The sequence below is a fragment of the Tasmannia lanceolata genome, unplaced genomic scaffold, assembly GCF_043159265.1.
Source record: "Tasmannia lanceolata isolate RefF3 unplaced genomic scaffold, GAP_Taslan_0.1 ptg000013l, whole genome shotgun sequence".
Lineage (NCBI taxonomy): Eukaryota > Viridiplantae > Streptophyta > Magnoliopsida > Canellales > Winteraceae > Tasmannia > Tasmannia lanceolata.
The window spans coordinates 16,506,871-16,528,247 of NW_027518690.1; the positions used below are offsets into that span (position 1 = coordinate 16,506,871).

Sequence of the window (21,377 nt, forward strand, 5' to 3'; positions counted from 1 at the left end):
GACGACAAAGCCCCAAGACCTAGATGGTCAAATATAGTAAAACAGAGACAGAACACCACAAAGACCAGGACGGCCCTGCATTCATGACCTTCATAGTTGATCTCCAATTGAGAATTTCAGTCTTTGTATGTCTCTATGCCCACATCATTTTGATACAATCCCTCTCTATAGTGGGTTAGAACTAAAAAAGATTTATAAAAAAAGGCTACTGATATTGGCACTACTATGTTTTAATAAGCGTAGCCTGTCTTTTCTTTTTAATTGCTATGATTTAGCGACTCTTTGAATTAATTCCTGACACGTGCAGTGCACGGCACGACACGCATGTCCACACTCCTTTGGGCACTTTTAAATATATTGCTTGGAATGTTAGAGTTTGCTGACTATGGTCCAAACATGACGTGCCTCTGTCCAGCAAAGGTGTCTACATCCAAACCAGCTTGCAAATATGTCAGCTTCTGTCCTCCCACATGCCTATGGTTGTTCTACAAGAATTTCTTTTTATGAAACCACTTGGGCCAAGTTTTGGAAGAAGCGATTATCGAAAATAGACAGCTCTCAAATGCAGAGTCAATCGATATCAATCAGGTTGGGAGTCCAGTAACCAAGCAATGCATTGGATCCACATGTAGTAACCACCCAATATAGATAGGCTGGTTTTTTACCTCACTAGAAAAAAATCAATGCAAACAATTAATTACAGTGGGTTGTTCCTCTTTTACTAGAATTGAACTAAATTTTATTTGCTGAAGAGTAATAATACACTTGTGTGTGTCCCATGTAAGCGCTTGCTAGTAAGAATAGAGTCACAAAAGAACTCGGTTTTTGATTCAGAGATTGACCTTGCTAGAGGACCATTCTTTGGGTCATACTTTAAAAAAACTGGGGTGTTTCTAACAATTTTCACAACATTTGAGTATTTGAAAATGGAGGTGCATTTTTCAGCTAAAATTTGGGGTTTCTTCATGGGTATTCCTTCTACAAACTAAAAGGGTGCACAAAAGTGGATTGAAATCTGACATCATAGTACATCTAAACAAGCTACAAAAATGAATTAAATGCTAGGATCCAAATCCAATAAATAAAAATCCAGTTCTTAAAAATAGTATGGATAGAGTTGGTTACCTTGACAGTGCAAATGAAAAATTGGCTTCCGTTGGTGTTGGGTCCCGCATTCGCCGTACTAGAACTCCGGGCCCCACATGAGCCACTGTAAAAATTCAGCAGTTCAGGATCAAATGCATTACGTAAACTGATACAGAAATAGGTGAATATGATAGAGATTAACTTACGCTTGAAGTTCTCATCTTTAAATGTACGGCCACATATACTTATACCACCGGTTCCCTGAAATCATAAAGAATATTCGCAGATTATTAAGAGATGGATCTCGATGTTTGTTTATCGCCACGCATTCACTGAACTGTCAAGACATGGAGTTGTAGTTGGAACCTTAGTTAAAAAAGGAACAGAAGGGAAGGTCTCATAGGTTTCAGTCATGAGATTAGTGACTAATGTCAAATCAAAATGCATTTTTGGCTCCTCAATTTTCTGTGAAGTATTCTCAGTGTAATCAGAGGCTAACTATTATCAAATGATAAAAACACAATAAGGGAATATCAGCAAAACCATGTTCTAATAATTGCACAGACCTAGCTTGTCTTTTCTTTTTTAATTGACGTGTGAAAGCCTTTTTGGGAATTGTAATGACCTTTGACAGCTCTTTAAATAATAAAACACAAGATGGGTTAGTGCAAATATCAAAACATGGTTGTGCTGATATCATTTCCCAATCATAAACATATCCATTAAGGACTAGTACGCATGTTGTCATTGTTGTGTATTCATCCTCTTTGTTTGCTCTTCATTCTGATAGAGCCAACACAAGATCTGGCAAACGTGCAAAGTATACTAAACAAAGCCATATTGGTCATGTTGTTTGGGAGCAAGCCAGTGATGTCATAAGAGCAAAAGGAGTGTGGATTTTCATCAATTCTCTTTGTTTCTAGAAGAATCTGACATGGGTGCAGCAAAAGTTTTAGATAACAACGGTTTTAGGCCCAGGGATGCTTGTCTATCCTAGCAACCACCTTGAGTTTTGTATTTTCTTGAGCAAATGATTTGGCACAAGTACCAGAACACTGAGACACATCTAATGACTTTGGCATTTAACTTTTCAAAATTAAAAGATTGGCAAGCATTAACTGAATTGTCAGGACACAGAGTTGTATTACTTGGTGTCAGTCATGAGATTAGTAACTAATGCCAAATGAAAATGCATTCAGGACTCGTGTATTTTCTGTGAAGTATTCTCAGTGTAAACAGAGGCTAACTACTATCATATGTTAAGGCAAAATCATAAAACATATTCATTAAGAAATAGCATTTATGGTGTGCAACCATCATCTTTGTTTGCTCTCCATTCCGATAAAGCCAATACCAGATCTGGTAAATGTATAAAGGATACTAAACAAAGCTACCTTAGTCATGTTATTTGGGAGCAAGCAAGTGAAGCCAAAAGAGCAAAAGTCTTTCTGTTAGTGAAGAAAGAAACAAAAGGGAGTGGATTTTCATGAGTTCTGTGTGTTTCTAGAAGAACCTGACATGGTGCAGCAACAGTTTTAGATACCAATCTCAATCATGTTTCTAGAAGAACCTGACATGGGTGCATCAACAGTTTTAGATACCAGCAGTTTTAAGCCAGGGGATGCTTGTCAAGTGGTAGAAACCACCTTGCGTTTTGTATTTTCTTGAGCAAATGACTTGGCACAAGAACCAGAACACTGAAATACATTTAATGACTTTAACATTTCAAAATTGAAATATAGAGTAAAATCTGAGAGGATAACATGATATAAAGAAATTGTTGCCCATTTATGCCTTCGTTTACGGTAAAACTATTTATGCCTTTTTTAAAGTAATGATTTTATCACGAAATCTATACCAGTTATCATAAAGAAAGCCAATGTATTTTAGAATAATTCTCAATAGTCCCTCACCAATCCTTGAACCCCATACATTAAGGCTAGAAACTCCCAATCTTGTCAATAAATTTTAATAAACAATTACATAATAATCATCATTCAAAAAAAAAAAGACAATTACATTATAATCCCAACCTATCAGATTTATAATTAAGGACAAATTTGTTTGAAAATGTTTGTTTACACTGCCTACCACTTTGCATGTGACTGACCATTTATCACTGGATGATCTGGATCGTCCATTTGGTGGGCCCTACCATGGATGGTCCATGTTACAAAAATGACAATGATCAAACCATCCGATCAGCTGGATCAATGGTCTACAAACATAAAATTAAAAACAAACAGAGTCAATGGAAGAGGTATATCGATTGACATTTCGGATTGTCTAAACTCTAAACAGAGTGAGTTGTGTATTGTACCATACTACCATCAGTGGTAGCGAACCCACCATATGGATGGTTCAGATCATCCAAACTTAGAAACAAGCACTGTAGGGCTGCTCTTCTTTTTGGCTGAGGGATTCAGAATTAGAATTACCCAACTATTCTTTGAAGAGTCACTCCCTGGGTTATGGACAAGGACCCAAGTGTAACCTTGATCTCAACGGATAAATCTTCAGCTACTAATGGATGGAAAGTGGTGGGCACCAATCCCCGACAAAAAGTCGTTCTATACTAATGTCCACAAGCCTCTTAGGTTATCTTTTAGCAAAATTGATTAATTAGATTATAATGCATGTGTGACATGCAATTAGTGAAGATTTTAATCATGTTCGGACTAAGATTGAATAATACTATAAAGTTCCACTAAGCATATTGATGGGGACCATCATAGGACTCATATTTTAATTTTTAGGTATATTTTAGGTGCCCTTTAAGCCCCTTAAGTTATAGGAAGGGTATCATGGTCTTTTCCCACCAATATCACTGGTTTCTTTCAGTTATGAGGATTTTAAATAGGCTCCACAAATGTATTACGGAAATTTCAAGTGGGACGAAAGTTTTTGAGTCATTAGAGAGTATTTTAGTCCAAAAGTGTTGGGTTTTTGTTTATGGTTTTATATATTTCTATTTCTCGTCTTCTTTTTATATATTGTAAGCCTCATAGAACTTTTCTTTTATCCATGATAGAATCAATAAATGAAAATGATGGTTCTTTGCTACTTTGCAAAATTGTGGGTGTGAAGCCTTCATCCAAAGGTGTGATGCCTTGATCATTCATAAGGTGCGAAGCCTCGAGATTGCTAGTGTGATTCTAGCATAATTTTCGTCATCTTTGGTGAGATGCCAAGAAAACTCTTGGCGTGATTCCAAGAGATAAGTATCTTGTTTTTTCAGTAGTTGAAATCAATATTTTCTCCTATTTTATCTCTTCTTTTCCTAGTTTCCTCTACAAAGACAATCTGTCCGGGAACCAAAAATATTCTTTCTCCTTGCCAAAAAACCCTCAAAACTCTAATTTTTCTTTTTGTTTTACCCATCCTATTTCAACCTAAATCCAGTGTCCCTTAATCTTGCCTAAAACCCTTGCATGTACCTTCCTAGCATACGTTCGCACCATTCAAAATCTATCATAAACCTAGTAGAAATATTTTCCAATTTAATCACAAATTTTAGGACCAGAACCCTAATTTTTACCATCCTTTTCACCCTTATTTTCAAATATATTTTCCCAGATTCTTAAATCATACATGTTTCCCAATATCTTTGACACTCAAACGCCTTCAAGAACGAGCGATAAACTCTTCAATTCATGGTTAAAATCAGCAGAAATAACCCCTTCCATAGATTCATCCTCCATTAGTTTGCTATCAGAGCGAAGTACTGGTCCTTCATTCGATCGTGTCAATATTATATGGAATGCGGTACGGAAACGAGTACAGGGTACGATGGTAGCCCGGTACACAATACAATGAGGGTAGCCTAAGTTGGTTCACAAATTGGAGCCGTGGGTCGATTTGGAGTGCAAATTCGGGTCGCTCTGGTTCTCTCTCTCTCTCTCGATCTCTCTCTCTCTCTCTATATATATATATATATATAGAGAGAGAGAGAGAGAGGAAAAGGATTGTACGCTCGAGCGTACCAAGCTTATGGTACGCTCAAGTGCCCAATCACATTGGTCCCACATTTTTTGTGGTGAACCAAAGCATTCATTTGCAAGGCCCTATCATAGATAGGGTGTGTACCAAAAATAAGCACCATTGAATCATCCTAGCCCCTCCAAAAGTGGAGGGCAAAAATGGGCATATTTGTGGACAAACAGTGTCTGTCCATTTTGACCTCCACAAATGGATGGGTTAGGATAATCCTATGGAGCTGATTTTTGGTACACACCCCATCTATGTAAGGGCCTTTCAAATGAATGCTTTGGATCATCCTAACAAAGTGGGCCCACATGTGATTGGGCACTTGAGCGTACCATAAGCTTGGTACACTCGAGCGTACAATCCTTTTCCTCATATATATATATATATATATATATATATATATATATATATATATATATATATATATAATTCGTATAATTTTACATGAATGTCATTCAATAGAACTGTTGGTCTACGTGAGAGAGAGAGAGAGAGAGAGAGAGAGAGAGAGAGAGACAAAGAGATGGAGAAGGGAGGCGTGAATAGGAGAGGACGAATTAGTTCTCCCCCCCCCCAACACACACGATTTCAATATATATATATATATATATATATATATTGTGATATACTATATAATGACAACAATAACCTTATTGCTTCTGACACTCCCCCTCAAGCTGGAATGTAAATATCGTACATTCCAAGCTTGTTACAAGAATCCTTCAATTTTACACACCCTAATGGTTTGGTAAACATGTCTAAAAGTTGATCTGCAGATCGAGTGAACACTGTATAAATTTCACCACTCTGAATTCGATGACGAATGAAGTGACCTCAATATGCCCGGTTCGCTAATGGAATACCAGATTTATTGCAATACGAATTGAAGCCCTATTATCACAATACAATTGTGCTGGAAATGTCGATGAGAATCCAATCTCTGATAAGGAGTGAAGCTAGATTAGCTCCCCACTCGTATAGGACATAGCCCTATACTCAGCCTCGGCACTCGACTTAGAAACAACATCTTGCTTTTTACTTCTTCATGACACCAAATCAAGGAAGTAGGATTCTTCCCTAAGAGCCTTCGATTCCCGCTTTCAATTCCCGCTTTAGATTCCCGCTCTGGCAACCTTGAGCAGGATTTTTCCCTGAGAGCATAGTTATAAATTTCGTTTTGTTTCGTCCGAAATGGACGAAACATTTCGTTTTGGAACGAAAACGAAACGAAATCTGCAAAATTTCGTTTCGTCCGAAATTTCGGTCATTTCGTTCGAAATTGACCGAAATTCCGGATTTCGGACGAAATGGACGAAATTTTGAATTTGGTCCGAAATTCAAAATAACGGCTAGTTTGACTGGATTTTGTGGAATTTACGACAATGCCTCTGGAACGGTTCTTTTTGGTTTTTGACCATTTTAACCTCAAAATGTGACCGTTTATAGCTGTTGGGAGGGTATTTTAGTCATTTTTAAATGCACAATCAAATAAAAACTCTATAAATAGCATTTTCCCTATCTTCTAATCCTCCACCTTCACATAAGTGATTTTCTTTCTTTCTCTCCTTTCTCTACTTTCACTTACATTATCTATTCTATTAAATTTCCTACAAGTCTACCCTCTTCTTCAACTCAATCCAAGTCTATTTTGGAGCAAAGGGAAGGCATACATTCAACTTACCACTACAAGAAGTCAAGAACTATTTCCAAAGGCTTATTTCAAGTGAGTGAAGGCTAATTTTTTCTTCTTCTCTTCAACTCAAGTTCAACCTCAAGGTTCTCTTTATTTCTTTCAATTTCCTTTCTTTTATTTTTTACTTCATTTGTCCCCTTCTACTTCATTTTTTTGTAATTTGTTTCAATTTTCTTTCTTCTAATTCATTTTTCCCCTTCTTCTACTTCATTTCAAAATGAGTGGGTCGGGCTCGGGACCTTCTGCAGGAGCATCCTCTATTGGTTCGGCACCCGCTAGATCGAATGACCCGGCATGGTCTTACGGTACATTGGTTCCAGGTCAAAAAAATAAAGTAACTTGCATATTCTGTGGCAAAGTCATATCGGGTGGAGGTATAACCCGCTTGAAAGAACATTTAGCGGTTGTTCCTGGTGAAGTAGCATCATGCAAAAAAGTGACTGAAGATGTAAAATATCGAATGAAGCAACTTTTAGATGCAAAGAAAAAAGAAATGGCTAGGATGAGCCTATCCAAAGCAGAGGTTGAGGTTTTTATGGCACACCAGACGAAGAAGAAGAGCAGGATGAAGAAGACATTGGCATACAATTGCCTCAAGTCTCTCAACGAAGAGGTAAGGAAGTTCTTGTAGGACCGAGTGGTACAAAAAGGAAGAAGAAGAGAATCACAGGAGGGATCAGGAATTTCTTTGCACCACGAACAACTCCTGGAGCCCAGCCAAGCATTAAAAGTGCTTTGGCTACTAAAGAAACAATAGATAGAGCAGACATGGCGGTTGGCATGCTTTGCTACGATGCCAATCTCCCTTTCAACGTTGCTAATTCACCTTTCTGGCAACCTATGTTTGATGCTGTGAATGCCGTGGGTTCGGGTTATAAGGCACCTACTTATCATGCTTTAAGGGGTCCCATTTTGAAGAATACAGTGGATGAGGTAAACAACTACTTGGAGGAGATTAAGATGTCATGGAGATACACTGGCTGTAGCATTATGGCAGATGGATGGACAGACACCAAACAACGTTCCCTAATCAACTTTTTGGTGTACTGCCCTAAAGGAGTCATATTCCTCAAATCCGTTGATGCGTCTGGCATAGTGAAGAATGCCGATGAATTATACAATATCTTTGCAAAGATTGTCGGAGAGGTGAATCCGGAATATGTGATGCAATTTGTAACTGACAGTGAGCCAAGTTACAAAGCTGCTGGGAAAAGACTAGAAGCCGCGTTTGGTACATTCTTCTGGACTCCGTGCGCAGCTCATTGCTTAGATCTCATCTTGGAGCATCTGTGCAAACCGACTGTATTTCCTCACATAGCAACCACAATTGAGAGGGCTCGGACGATTACAAAGTTCATCTACAACCATGGAAGCTTCTTGAATTTGATGAGGAAGAAGTTCACAGGTGGGAAGGAGTTGTGCCACCCTGCTGCAACCAGATTTGCTACAAATTTCATTAGCATACAAAGTCTGGTGTTGAATCGGAAAGCACTTCAGCAGATGTTTGTGTCTGATGAGTATAGTTCTAGTAGATTTGTCCAACACCCACTGAGTGAAGGGGTAGTTAGTACTGTGTTGGATAAATCTTTTTGGGACCAATGCAAGTACATTCAAAACATCAGCGAGCCTTTAGTAAGAGTGCTGTGTTAGGTAGATCGGCAGGACAAACCGGCGATGGGTTACCTATATGAGGCCATGGATAAGGCCAAAGAGAACATCAAGGAGAGGTTGAAGAGAAAATCATATTACAATCCCATCAGGAGGATCATCGACCAAAGATGGGATAGGCAACTCCACAATCCCCTCCATGCAGCAGGATATTTTCTTAACCCTGCTCTCTTTTTCACTCCTACCTTCTCTAGGCACAGTGAAGTAACCAGAGGCTTGTTGGCATGCATCACTCGACTGGTACCTGATGAAGGTACACAAGACCTCATCACCAATCAGATTGAGGATTATCGAGAGGCTAAGGGTATGTTTGGAATGAAGCTTGCAATCCGCAACCGAACGAAGTTGGGACCAGGTATATTTGAGTTGTTTGTTTAATTAAGTATAATTCATTTTAACTTTCAGTTTCTCAACAAATAATGTTTTATTATTTGTTACTTTCCAGTTGCATGGTGGAAACAATTTGGAGGTGACGTGGAAGAATTACAGACCTTTGTGATCAGAATCCTCAGTCAGACCTGCAGTGCGACTGGGTGTGAAAGGGATTGGAGCACCTTCGAACACATTCACTCTGCAAAGAGAAATAGGTTGGAGCACCAGAGATTAGATGACTTGGTGTTTGTCCATTACAATCTTAAGTTTCAAGAAAGGTATACAACGTAATATAATGTTTTCAACTCTAACCTCATCACTTTAAGCTTTTAAGTTTAACCTTTGACATTAAACTTAATGTTTTCCTTTTCAGGGACTTGTTGAGGAAATCATCTACCACTAGTGACCCTTTGAGCATAGACCATCTGGATGTCATGATGGATTGGGTTGCAGAAGAAGAAGATGTCATATTCACGCCGAAAGACATTGGGTGGGAAAGTCTTGAAGCACCTACTGCTGTGGTTGGGGCCGGGGACGACGACGACGACTTTCTCATGCCTCTTGAAGAAGATGTCCCTACTGGTGGTCCAGACAGCGGCGACGGCGACGACGACGACGAAGAAGACATTGAGTATGATCATCTGGGTTATGATGACTGAGAGTTGTTGCTACTAGCTATTGTCTATGTTTCACTTTCATGTATCTCTTTTTTTCTTTTTTTTTCTATGTATCAGACTATCAGTTGGACTTGTGCAAGACTATATATGTTTAAGTAATGAATATGCCTTTTAGGACACATATTTTGGACTATTTATTAGTTTTTCATCTTTTTCTATTGATTTTATATTTTTTTGAATTTTTCTCATATTTTTTAATATATTTTTTGTGTGAACGAAAAATTCGACCGAAATGCACTGAAATGACAAAAATCCCACCGAAATTTCATTTCGGTGGCCAAAACGAAATGGCGACCGAAACGGAATTTACAACTAAGCCTGGGAGCCTTCGATTCCCGCTTTCGATTCCCGCTCTGGCAACCTTGCACCAAATTACCTCCTACAAACGTGCAATATCCAGTAATTGATCTTCTGTCCGCAGGAGATCGCGCCCAGTCTGCATCAATGAATTCTTCTACCTTTTCATGTCCATATTTTCTAAAACAAAAAGCCTTTACCTAGAGTACCCTTCAAATATTTAATGATCTGAATGATAGCTGCCGGGTGGGAAGTACGTAGAGAACTCATTGTTAAAGTATAAAAGAATAAATTATGCCTTTTCCATCAGCTTAATCTTTTGGAGTAATAATTGGTTGTTTCACATGGTATCAGCTCAAAGGTCCTGAGTTCAAACCTCCTAGATGTCAAAAATCCACATGCATGCAATGGTCAACCCACAAGTGGGGCCACATGTGCCACGTGTAGGCCAACCCAAAGAAAGAGGGGCCACACGTGAGGGGGAGTGTTACAGTATAAAAGAATAAATAGCGCCTTTCTCCATAAGCTTAAGCTTTTGGAGCAACTGGTTGTTTCACACCCATGAAGCGACTAACCATACCCACTGCAAATAAAATATCTGGTTGGGTGACAGTCGGATTGATCAACTTACCAACCAGTCTTCTGTATCAACTAGGATCATTCAGCAACTCACCCTGATCAGGAAAAAGTTTAACATCTGGATCCATAAGAGTAGCTGGAGGTTTCACCCCATTGATCCAGTCTCTTCTAAAATGTCTAACACATATTTTCTTTGTGACAAAGAAAGGCCATGACGTGAGCATGCTACCTCAATACCAAGGAAATATTTGAGTTGACCGAAAGCTTTAGTGGGAAATTCCCCTTGGAGAAAGGATTTCAAATTTTGTATCCTAGATCTGTCATCTCCTGTAATTACAATGTCATCGACATACACTATCAGAAGGATATATCCAGCTGCAGACTTGTGACTGAACACGGAATGATTGGCGGCACACTACTTCAACCCAAAATGCAAAACCGCAGTACTAAACCTTCCAAACCAAGCCCTCGGTGATTGCTTCAGACCATAAATCACCTTTTGAAGACGGCATACTGAGGAGCACATCCCTCCTGAGCAACATACCCAGCAACATACCCAGGAGGTTGCTCCATATAAACTTCCTCAAAAAGATCACCGTGGAGGAAGGCATTCTTTACATCAAGCTGCGGAGGCCATCCACGATTAATAACTAGAGAGATCAATACCCGTACTGAAGAAATTTTGACGGCAGGAGAAAATATCTCCTGATAGTCGACGCCAAATGTTTGAGCGTACCCTTTAGCAACAAGGCGAGCTTTGAGACGCTCTACATTTGGATGATACTATGACAAAGACCCAATGACACCTAACAGATCGTGCTCCAGAAGTGAGAGGAACCAACTGCGTCATTTTATTTGAGGGAAGTGTAGACATCTTTGCATCCATGGCAGCCCGCCACCCAGGATGATTTAGAGCGTTTGTAACTAATTTAGGCAAAGTAACCGAAGACATGCTATGAACAAATGAACAAAAAGATGGTTAAAGATGCTCATAAGAAACAAACTTTTAAATGGGATGTGCAACAGTACGAGATCAAGTACGGGTTGCAATGGGTGAATCTCGAGTAGGAGAGCAAATATCTGAAGGAGGACAATCTGACTGCAAAACAGGATCAGTTGGCTGAGATGGTGCCTCATTCGTAGGAGTGGGCGGAGATGTTGTCTCATTCGTAGGAAAAACAACCTTTCGATATCCCCGAGTATAAGTTTGCACTTCAGACTCAGTAGTTTTCCCTGTAGGACCTGTTGCGGCGTCAGGGACAGCTATAGATATAGGTAGAGGAGGCAAAGGAGGACCCATCATGATAGGAACTGGCATACTGGGTATGTCAACGGATAAAGGAGAAGAATCAGTCGAATACGGTTGGTCCTCAAAAAATGTGACATCTGCAGAGACAAATATGGACTATAAACACTTCAACCTTTTTGGATACGAGAGTAACCTACAAAGATACACTTCTCTGCCCGAGGCTCCAACTTGTCAAGACCAAGAGACAAATTCTGAACAAAGCACGTACAACCAAAGACACGTGGCACTAATGGAAACAGATGTCCTAAAGGATACATGACGAAAAAAATGGTATTTTCCCATATAAAATAGAGGAAGGAAGACGGTTCCCTGGGTAGCATGCTGTAAGAGCTGCATCTCCCCAATGAATCTTAGGAACTTTCATCTGAAACATAATGGTGCGAGTCATATCAAGTAGGTAGTGAATTTTCCTTTCAGCAATACCATTCTGTTGCGACGTATATGCATATGACAGCTGATGAATAATACCACGAGATGCAAGAAAATCATGAACTCCATTATCCACAGAGAAATATTCCTTAGCATTATCAGTGCGTAAACAATTAATGGAACATTTAAACTGGTTAACCACTTCAAAATAAAAATTATGAAAGGCATTAAAGACTTGAGATCGATTTTTAAGTAAAAACAACCAAGTGGCACGAGAATAATCACCAATAAATATGATAAAATATTTAAAGCCATTTAATGAAGTAGTTCTAGAAGGACCCCAAACATCAGAATGTATAAGTTCAAAAGGACGAGACACTCGACTACTGATTCGAGAAGGGAAGTACACACGATGGTATTTTCCCAACTCACATGACTCGCAATGAAAAGACGGAACCGAATCTAAAACAAAAAGAAGTTTTCCTAAGCATGTCAGCAGGTGGGTGTCCAAAACGACAATACCACTGATAGGCATCAACTGAAGTGCGAAGTACGACACCAGCTCCGGTATGCTCAAGGTAATAGAGACAATCTCACGACCCAAGCCAATCCTTGTCCCAGTCTTCATGCCCTGAAAAACACAATAGGAAGAAAAAAAAAGGAAAAAAGAACAATTTAGAGATTTAGTTAATTGGCTAGCAGATAACAAGTTAAAAGGAAAAGATGGGATATAAAGAATAGAAGACAATTAAAGAACCGTTGAGGTGGAGACTACACTCATCTCAGATACAGGGGATATAGTTCCATCAGCTAAAGTAACAGTACGAGGGCCCATAGAAGGAAATTAAAAGAAATGACTGGAAGGAAGAGAGAATGTTAGGATCATGGTTTAAAGTTTCGACCAAAATCCGAAATTTCGGGTTTCAGTCGAGAACGAAATCGAAATCAATAATAGTTGAAATCGTCGTTTATTTCGGCCGAAATTTCGTCCGAAATTGAAGGGATTTCACCCAAAAAATCTGGATTTTGATAATTATTTAATCCCAAAATTTCAGCTGAAATTTCGATAATTTTGGTCTAAATTTTATAGGAGATAAAATAGACGTAATTTTATTTTGTAGGATTTTGGCCGAAATTTCAAAATTTCAGCTAGAATTTCGGTTTCGAAGAGGACTGAAACACATTCCAAAACTGAAATTTGAAACCTTGGTTAGGATTACCTGCAATATGGTGGGATGCTCCTGAATCAATGAGCTATGATCCAAAAGAAGTACCAAAGAGAAAACATGAGGGGCTACCTTTATGTGCAAACGTGGCAGCTGGCTGCTTCCCTTTGTCCCTAAGATGCACAAGTTCATCATATTCTCCAAGAGGGACTACCATGGTGTCAGGAGTCACAGATGGAGCAGCATAGGAGGAAAAACTATCAGAATCGGCAGCAGAAGCACTCGCAGGAAGCTCAGAATGTAAATCATAGCAATACTCAACACTATGTCCATCCATACGACAGTGAGTACAATAACTAGACCCACGTCCACAACCTCCACCATCTCGGCCTCCCCCTAACTCACGGCCACAACCACGAACAGGTCTAAAACAACCACTACCACATCCACGATCAGTCCCAGCATATGTCAAATGAGCAGACCCATCCACCATAGGGTCACTATGCCGAACTACTCTCATAAGTTGAACCTAAGAGAAGACATCTGCAAGGGTGGGAATCGAACTAGAACTGACGATTTGTTCTCGGAGTTGGAGATAGTCAAGCCCCAATGAATCCAGAAACCGAACAACTTGTAACTCTTCGTGATGCTTTTTAAGAACGACGGGATCAATGGTAAAGGGCAACAATAAATCATGCCCTTCACATAGCGCAAGGTAATCACTATAATGGGTTCCCACCGGCTTGTCTCCTCGCTAAAGTTTAGACCATTCTGAAAAACGATCACATATACGTGTCAAATTATCCACCCCAGAATACATCATAGCCGTCTGCTCCCAAATTTCTTTCAAGGACTGAAGGTACATCAAGGAAGTAGCAATATTGGGTTCCATACAACCCCAAAGAAAAGAGCGGATCACAGCATCATCTTCACGCCACTGATAATATGTCAAATCAGTGGTACTGGAGATGCGCACTTTTGAAAACTGATTTTCCGACATCCAAGTAAATAAGTGTAGATAGTCATTTTACACGGGGGATAATTTGTCCCATCCAGCTTTATGAAAGTCATCTGAAGGGGAGGTTCGACATGGGAATAACTAGACTGGGCAGTGTACGACACATAACGGACCTCATCAACCTTGATATCAACAGTTTTCTGAGAGGGGTGCTCCACAGATTCCATAATAAGTCACACAAACACTAAGACCACTAACAAATCATCCAACCTCAACAAAGCACAACAACAACTCACCAACAACACCAAAGCACCACAAAGAAGCTCCAACAAATCAAACAACAATAACACACTCACCAACAACCATCACCACAACATCATCAACAAAAGTCACCATCAATCACAACAACTATCAACAACCATCAACACCAACGAACCGACAACACATGTATCAAACTAACCATCGCAAACTACCAACATCCGCGTGCGAAGGCATCAACAATCAGTTCTGGGGCAAGTAAGATGGTGAAGGAAACACTCAACATATGATGAAAAACAAAAAAGAGAATACTAACCAATGGCCCGGAACCAATCGCAAGAGAATCGAGAAGAGAGAAACGAGTTTAGATCATGAAAAAGGAGAGAAAGAGGATTGTCAACACATGTAGCAAACTAACCATCACAAACTACCAACATCCGCGTGCGAAGGCATCAACAATCAGTTCTGGGGCAAGTAAGATGGTGAAGGAAACACTCAACATATGATGAAAAACAAAAAAGAGAATACTGAGCAATGGCCCAGAACCAATCGCAAGAGAAACGAGAAGAGAGAAACAAGTTTAGATCATGAAAAAGGAGAGAGAGGATTGTTCTAAGGAAGATTTGTGTTATGGATATGATTAAAACTGAATAAGAGTCTAGAAGAGCATAGACAAAGTAGGATAGGGTGGGTATATAACAGATTAGGGTTGGGATAAGCCAAAAAGGATGGGAGTCGGCGGCTAGGGTCGGGGTTAGGGTTTGGGCAAGATGGGTGGGGCGATTGGGTTGGGGTTGGGGTTGGGTTGAGGAGGTTTTGGATGAAGGTTGGGAGGGAACAAGAATTAGGGTTAGGGTTTAATCAAAAAAGCCAAAACTAGTTGTTTATGGTTTAAGGAGAGAAAAAAAGATGAAGGTTGGTACCTTTACGGATGAAGAGGACCTTCAACCTTTCGTTCTAATACCATGTTGGTCTACATGATATAGAGAGAGAGAGAGAGAGAGAGAGAGTTAACATGAGAGACAGAAAGAGAAATGGAAAAAGAGGGAGGAGTGAATGGGAGAGAATGAATTAGTTCTCTCCCCTCCACACGATTTCAATATATATATATATATATATATATATATATATATATATACAATGACAATATTACCCTTGTTGCTTCTATGTACTACATACATTTAATAAACAAAATAAAAAACCTAATGTATAACATTCATATTTATTCAAAATGAAAATTGTAGTTTCAATCCAACCTAAATATATAAAATTTGAAGATCTCCAAATATCACTAAATTAAGTACCAGCATATATTGCATTCTCAATCTTAACGGTGTGTTCAATTGCTCAATTCTTGCTGAAAGGAATTGGATTATCACCCCGAATCCGCGGAAAATAGCTTAAAATGACCATTTTGTTGCATGGAGACAAAAAGCGTGTATGCTACGTGTTTTCCGACTTACCCGACGTGGCAAATCTGTTTCCGCCTTTTGAAATCTGAGAAAGTTAGTCGGATTTGAGCCTTGGAAAGCGCTTATCGTGAGGCGGAAAAAAAGCGAAAAAAGCGGCGTCTACTGTTTCGAGAAAACCCTCCCAACTTCATCTTCTTCCACCATGTTCTAGCTGTACTCTACATAACTCCGTCAAAGATCAACAGGTAAATCTCCTCCCTCTATCCTTTTTCTCTCTCTTTCTATTTTTTTGGTCTTATATATGTGTTTTTCCTTCTTCTATCTTGGAAACCCTCTTTTTTCATTTTTTTTTGTTGGAAACCCTAGTTTTTTTGTTCGATCTGTGTTGTAAACCATCTATTTTACATTTTTTTGTTTGACACCCTCGTTTTTGCTGTAAACCCTCTTTTTGCCATTTCTTTTTAATATTTTTGTTGGAAACCCTCGTTTTTGGGTTCGATCTATAATGAAAACCCTCTTTTTTGCCATTTCTTTTCATGGTGTTGGATCTGTGTTTGAAACCCTCTTTTGGAAGTCCTTATTATGTGTTCCAACAGTGTTGGAAACCCTCTTTTTTTTTCTCCATTTCAGTTTATTGGCTTGGATTTAAGGGTTCGGATTTAGGCATTTGGGTTTATTTGATCTGATTTATTGTCTGTGAGCAAAGTCTTTTATCTTGTTTGCTTCTCCAACAGTGGTAGTGAATGTTAAGTTTGGTTGTGGTGGTGAAGGTCTGATATGTTGGTTGAGGTATTGAATGTAGTGAATGTTATATTTGATTTTTTTCAATTCTGATGGTGAATGTAGGTGAATGTTATGAAATGGTGGCTATGTTGGTTCATATTTTGTTGTTGAGCCACTTGTTGGGGATTGAGTATTGTGGCAGTTTTTAGGGTATTGGGTGTCGTTTTTTTTCGGATCTGACTTGGCTTGGGACTTGGATCTAATTTTTTCGAATCTTATGTTTTAGGCTTTTGAATCTGGTTTGCTTTCTTTGCTTTGCAGGTGGTCACCCTCTCATTTGATTTTCATTGTCAAGAACTCTTCCATCATTTCCAAGGTAATCAATACTCACAGTTTTTTTTTTCTAGTTCTATTTAGTTAAACATATTTAGGTAGATGTGGTTGTGTTGTTTGGATGGATGGATGGTTTATGGAGGGGTTGTTTATGGAGGGATGGGTTATGGATGGATGGTTTATGGAGTGGTTGTTTATGGATGGATGGTTTGTGGAGGGATGGTATATGCATGGTTAGATGGTTTATGGAGGGAGTGTGAATGGGTGGATTGATGGTTTATGGAGGAAGTGTTTATTCTGATTGTGTTGTTTTTTATTGTGTTGATTGTGCTGTTTGTGATTGTGTTTAAGATGTCTTGTTTTTTATTGTGTTGTCTTTTCCATTGAGTTAATGACTTATTACTTAGAGTAGGATGCCTCGTCGTCCTACAAGGAGGAAGAAAGAGTTGACGCGAAGAGATGAGTTGAAGCGTAGGAAAGAGCTAATTGGGCGGGCAGTCGCACTACTAATGGTTGGTGCAGCTGCTATGTTAGTACTTTGTAAAGAGTACTATGAACAGTATCTTCTCAGAGCTCCCTATGAAAGCAATTACTTCACGTGTCGTACGTTCATTACTCATGTCATCGATTCAGATGAATATTGTCATAACTTGCTACGGATGAACGTCCGCTGCTTTCGTCAATTTGTCGAAATATTTAAACGCGCTGAAACCCTGGAAGATACAATCATTGTAAAGTGGAGGAGCAAGTTGCAATCTCCTTGCATATTGTAGCACATAATCAGAGGGCTCGGACTATTAGAGCATGTGCTAGACATTCAGGGGCAACTGTTTCTACGTATTTCAACAAAGTACTTAAGGCAATTTTGAGTATGCAAGATTTCTTCATCAAACCACTGACAGGTGAGACACCATCGCAGATTGAGGAGAATCCAAGGTGGATACCATATTTCAAGGATTGCATCGGTGCAATAGACGGGACACACATACGTGCTAAAGTCCAAATTGATCAAAAACCTAGCTACTTTTGCCGTAAGCATTTTGTATCTCAAAATGTTTTGGTGGTCTATGACTTTGACCTAAAATTCACGTATGTCCTAGCCGGATGGGAGGGTTCGACATCCAACTCAAGAGCATTAGCGGATGCATTCACAAGGGCTGACAAGATTCCACTTATTCCAGGTACAATGTATATGACGTAGTTCCATTGTAGTTAACAAGTTTCCACTAATTACTAGTTACTGATATAGAATCTATTTTTATTTGTAGGAAAGTTTTACCTCGCCGATGGCGGCTACCCTCTCTTGCAACATCTCATCACCCCGCATCGTAAGACAGCATACCACCTAAATGAGTTTGGAGGGCGGCATCCACGGACTAGTCATGAGTTGTTCAATCATAGACACTCGTCGTGTCGAAATGTTATTGAGCGCACATTTGGCGTCTTGAAGAAGCGTTTTAATATTTTTAATGAAGAACCGATGTACAATTTCAAGAAGCAGATTGACATCTTCTTAGCATGTTGTTACATTCATAATCATATTCGGCGTTTCATGCCTAATGATTCAATGGTAGAAGCTGTGGACAACTTTCTAGCAGCACGACTCTTGGTGGAAGATGAGGACATACACGAGATCATCCTGAATCAAGGGATGATGACAAAAGAGCAGGAGAGGAAATTAGAGACACAATTACCACACAGATATGGAATGATTTCAGTAGACGTCATCGACGTTAGGGGATGATACTTTCATGTTTGTTATGTTTGTAGTTGTGTGACTATGTTATGTTGGTTCATATTTGGTTATGGTGGTTGTATCTTTGTTTTGATCTTTAGTTATGTTGGTCGTTACTTTATTTTGAACTTTTATGTTGGTTGTAACTTTGTTTTGAACTTTTATGTTGGTTATAACTTTGTTATGTTATATGGTTGTTTGACTATTTGGTTATCTTGGTTATATGACTTTTTTACTCCATATATGTGGTTTTAATCAGAATGACAACTGCTCCACAAGACAATCGGAGGAAGGGGAAGAATGTTCTATGGAATGATCAAATAGATAAGGTGCAGGTAGATACCCTCATAGTTCAAATCGCGGAGGGTTACAAAATCCCAAATGGTTTTAAAGAACCCGCTTAGGGGGCGTAACTTGCTTTATTTGTGGTAAAGAACATATTCTGTGCTGTTTTTTTCCGTTTCCTGACAACTGAATGCACATTCATGTTGTTTCTTAGCTGTTTCTTTTCTGTTTCCTAGCAACTGAAGTCTCATTTGAGTATAACTGGTCTTCTTTTGGGAATGAAGAATCAGGAACGATAAACATCCCTAATCAAAATAAGTTTCGATCTCAGCAATGATCATGCACTCAAAGGATATAGGTAAGATCAAACTTTTTCATCAATGATTTCGATATGATCAGGGGTAAAAGATATATGATAAACATGGATCAATGAAAAATCAATGGCTCAGATAATAGACCATGGCCATAAGAATGACAAAAGTAGGGTCAAGGACCAGATCTAAAATCTGAATGATGGATATCAACAACTGTACGATCAAGATGAGATCAAGATGAGATGAGATAGCATAAGATTGCTTTTAACAGATGGATCATGAATGACTAATCCTATGAGATCTTTGGAAATGAATGGGATTTACATCCTAACCCCAAAGGAAAAGTTTTTTAATCTTCGCACATTTTATCAGTGTTACCTGAAGGCATCAACCCTAACTCTAATCTAGCGGAGTGGAGAGAGGATCTCGACTCATGACTTTGTTTGTGTACCTAGGACCGATCGTAGCCATTGGAAGATGGACTACAGCCTAATCTAGACACAAATGGGTAGGATATCCTAAACTAGGCTCATACACACAATTGGGTAAGATATCCTATACTGGGCTCACACACGTGATGCACATGTGTTCGTATACTACATGCATGTGTGGGTTAATCTAGGGGTAAGGCCAAGAGTTCCCTTAGCGCGAATCCATGTTCGATATACTGTACCAGTGTCCGGCGTATCAGTACGTGAACAAGAGATCCGTTTACGTACCATAAAGGTACTAGGCTAAGGGTGGAATGTTTCTCTAGCACAGAGGCACCAGGTGATGAAATCCAAGTCAACCATGCTAGATAACACTCCGGGTTCCTAAAATAGGACGTGTGTGCATGTGAGATGCAGGGGTTTAGATGAAAGTGATGTAAGTGTGTGCAATAAGTTCGCGCAATCTATGATGCCTTCAGGTTTTGTTAGATTAAGTTTGAGTAAATGTGATGAGAAAATAAAGCATACAAACTAATCTAACAAGCATAAAAGAGATAGAGTTTTCATGAGCCAGTTGAAATAGATTCAAATGAGTTATCCTTTGGAATTGTAATGAAGTTAGGTAATCCCCAGCAGAGTCGCCAGTCTCGGTGTGTTCTTTCTTGTCTTGCACTTTCATTATTGTTTTTGGTTTGACGTTTCATTTTGCTTTCAATTATATTTGCACTAACCAAATATTTAATTAAGTGAAGAAAAATTCCAATTAGGGTTCATAGGTAATTTTTTTAAAATGGCTAATTTAGTGTTAAAATCAATTCACCCCCCTCTTGAGTATTTCACTTTCCAGTAGTCGATTAGGACAAGTCAACTTGGGAAATGCTCACAAAATCTGAGGATTGTTGGTTGTCTACTTCACTTCTTTGTTTGATTATAAACATCCTTTCAAATCCCATAACATATCACCTCAAATACATGCAACATATCACCTCAAATACATGCATATCGCCGCAAACATCCAAACGGTTTAGATCATTAAACAAGTGGTTCAAACATATGCTTCTGCCACCATTATTTTTCTTTTAAAAACTAGGCATAATGTCTCCTCTAACTATCTTATAATTCTGCAAGACTGTGCCGATGGTTTTCGTCTATTCGTAATGGAGAATATTTCAGTTTTGCATCCATTATTTAGCCATGAGTCCCTCCTAGGCTACAATAAATGGATATTACCCCTCATTCCTAATCCATTCCAAAACAGGTTCGCTCATGCTAAAGGGAGCAACCACAATTAGCGATTGGTCCACTAATTCATGCAAGGAAACTTGCATGTGGGTTTCCCTTCAGTATCTAATAACCTTGCTTTAATGCGTCCATAATTGAACTCTATAGACTAATTCTAAAAATACTATCTTAACACGTGCATCCCGCACAGGCATTCAGCTAATTTCAACAATTTCATAAAATAAAATAAAATTCCAAACAGCTTCAAAATTTGATTATCAATTAAAATTGCTAATCATGTGATAACCCAAATCTTCCAATCAGCTACAATAGTGGTAATATTTCTACATTCTCATCCTTGAACTAAAAAAAAAAAAATGAAATAATGACAGAATTCCTCACATGCATGCCAATATTTCAACAACAGTTAAAAATAAATGAATGAGAAAAGTAATCGTCCATTCAAAAAAGAAAAGAAAAGTTAGGGTTATTTGGGATCCTTAC

The 21,377-nt window shown here is 38.9% G+C and overlaps 1 long non-coding RNA gene across 1 annotated transcript; it reads right to left on the reverse strand.

Annotated features, from left to right (window-relative positions):
* Window positions 1-996: 996 nt before the first annotated feature.
* Window positions 997-12,668, reverse strand: LOC143891370 (uncharacterized). The gene is made up of 3 exons (XR_013255298.1): window positions 12,560-12,668; window positions 1,293-1,347; window positions 997-1,210 (listed from the first exon to the last, which is right to left on the reverse strand). It is a non-coding gene; the product is annotated as an uncharacterized LOC143891370 (long non-coding RNA).
* Between the last annotated feature and the right edge of the window lie 8,709 nt (window positions 12,669-21,377).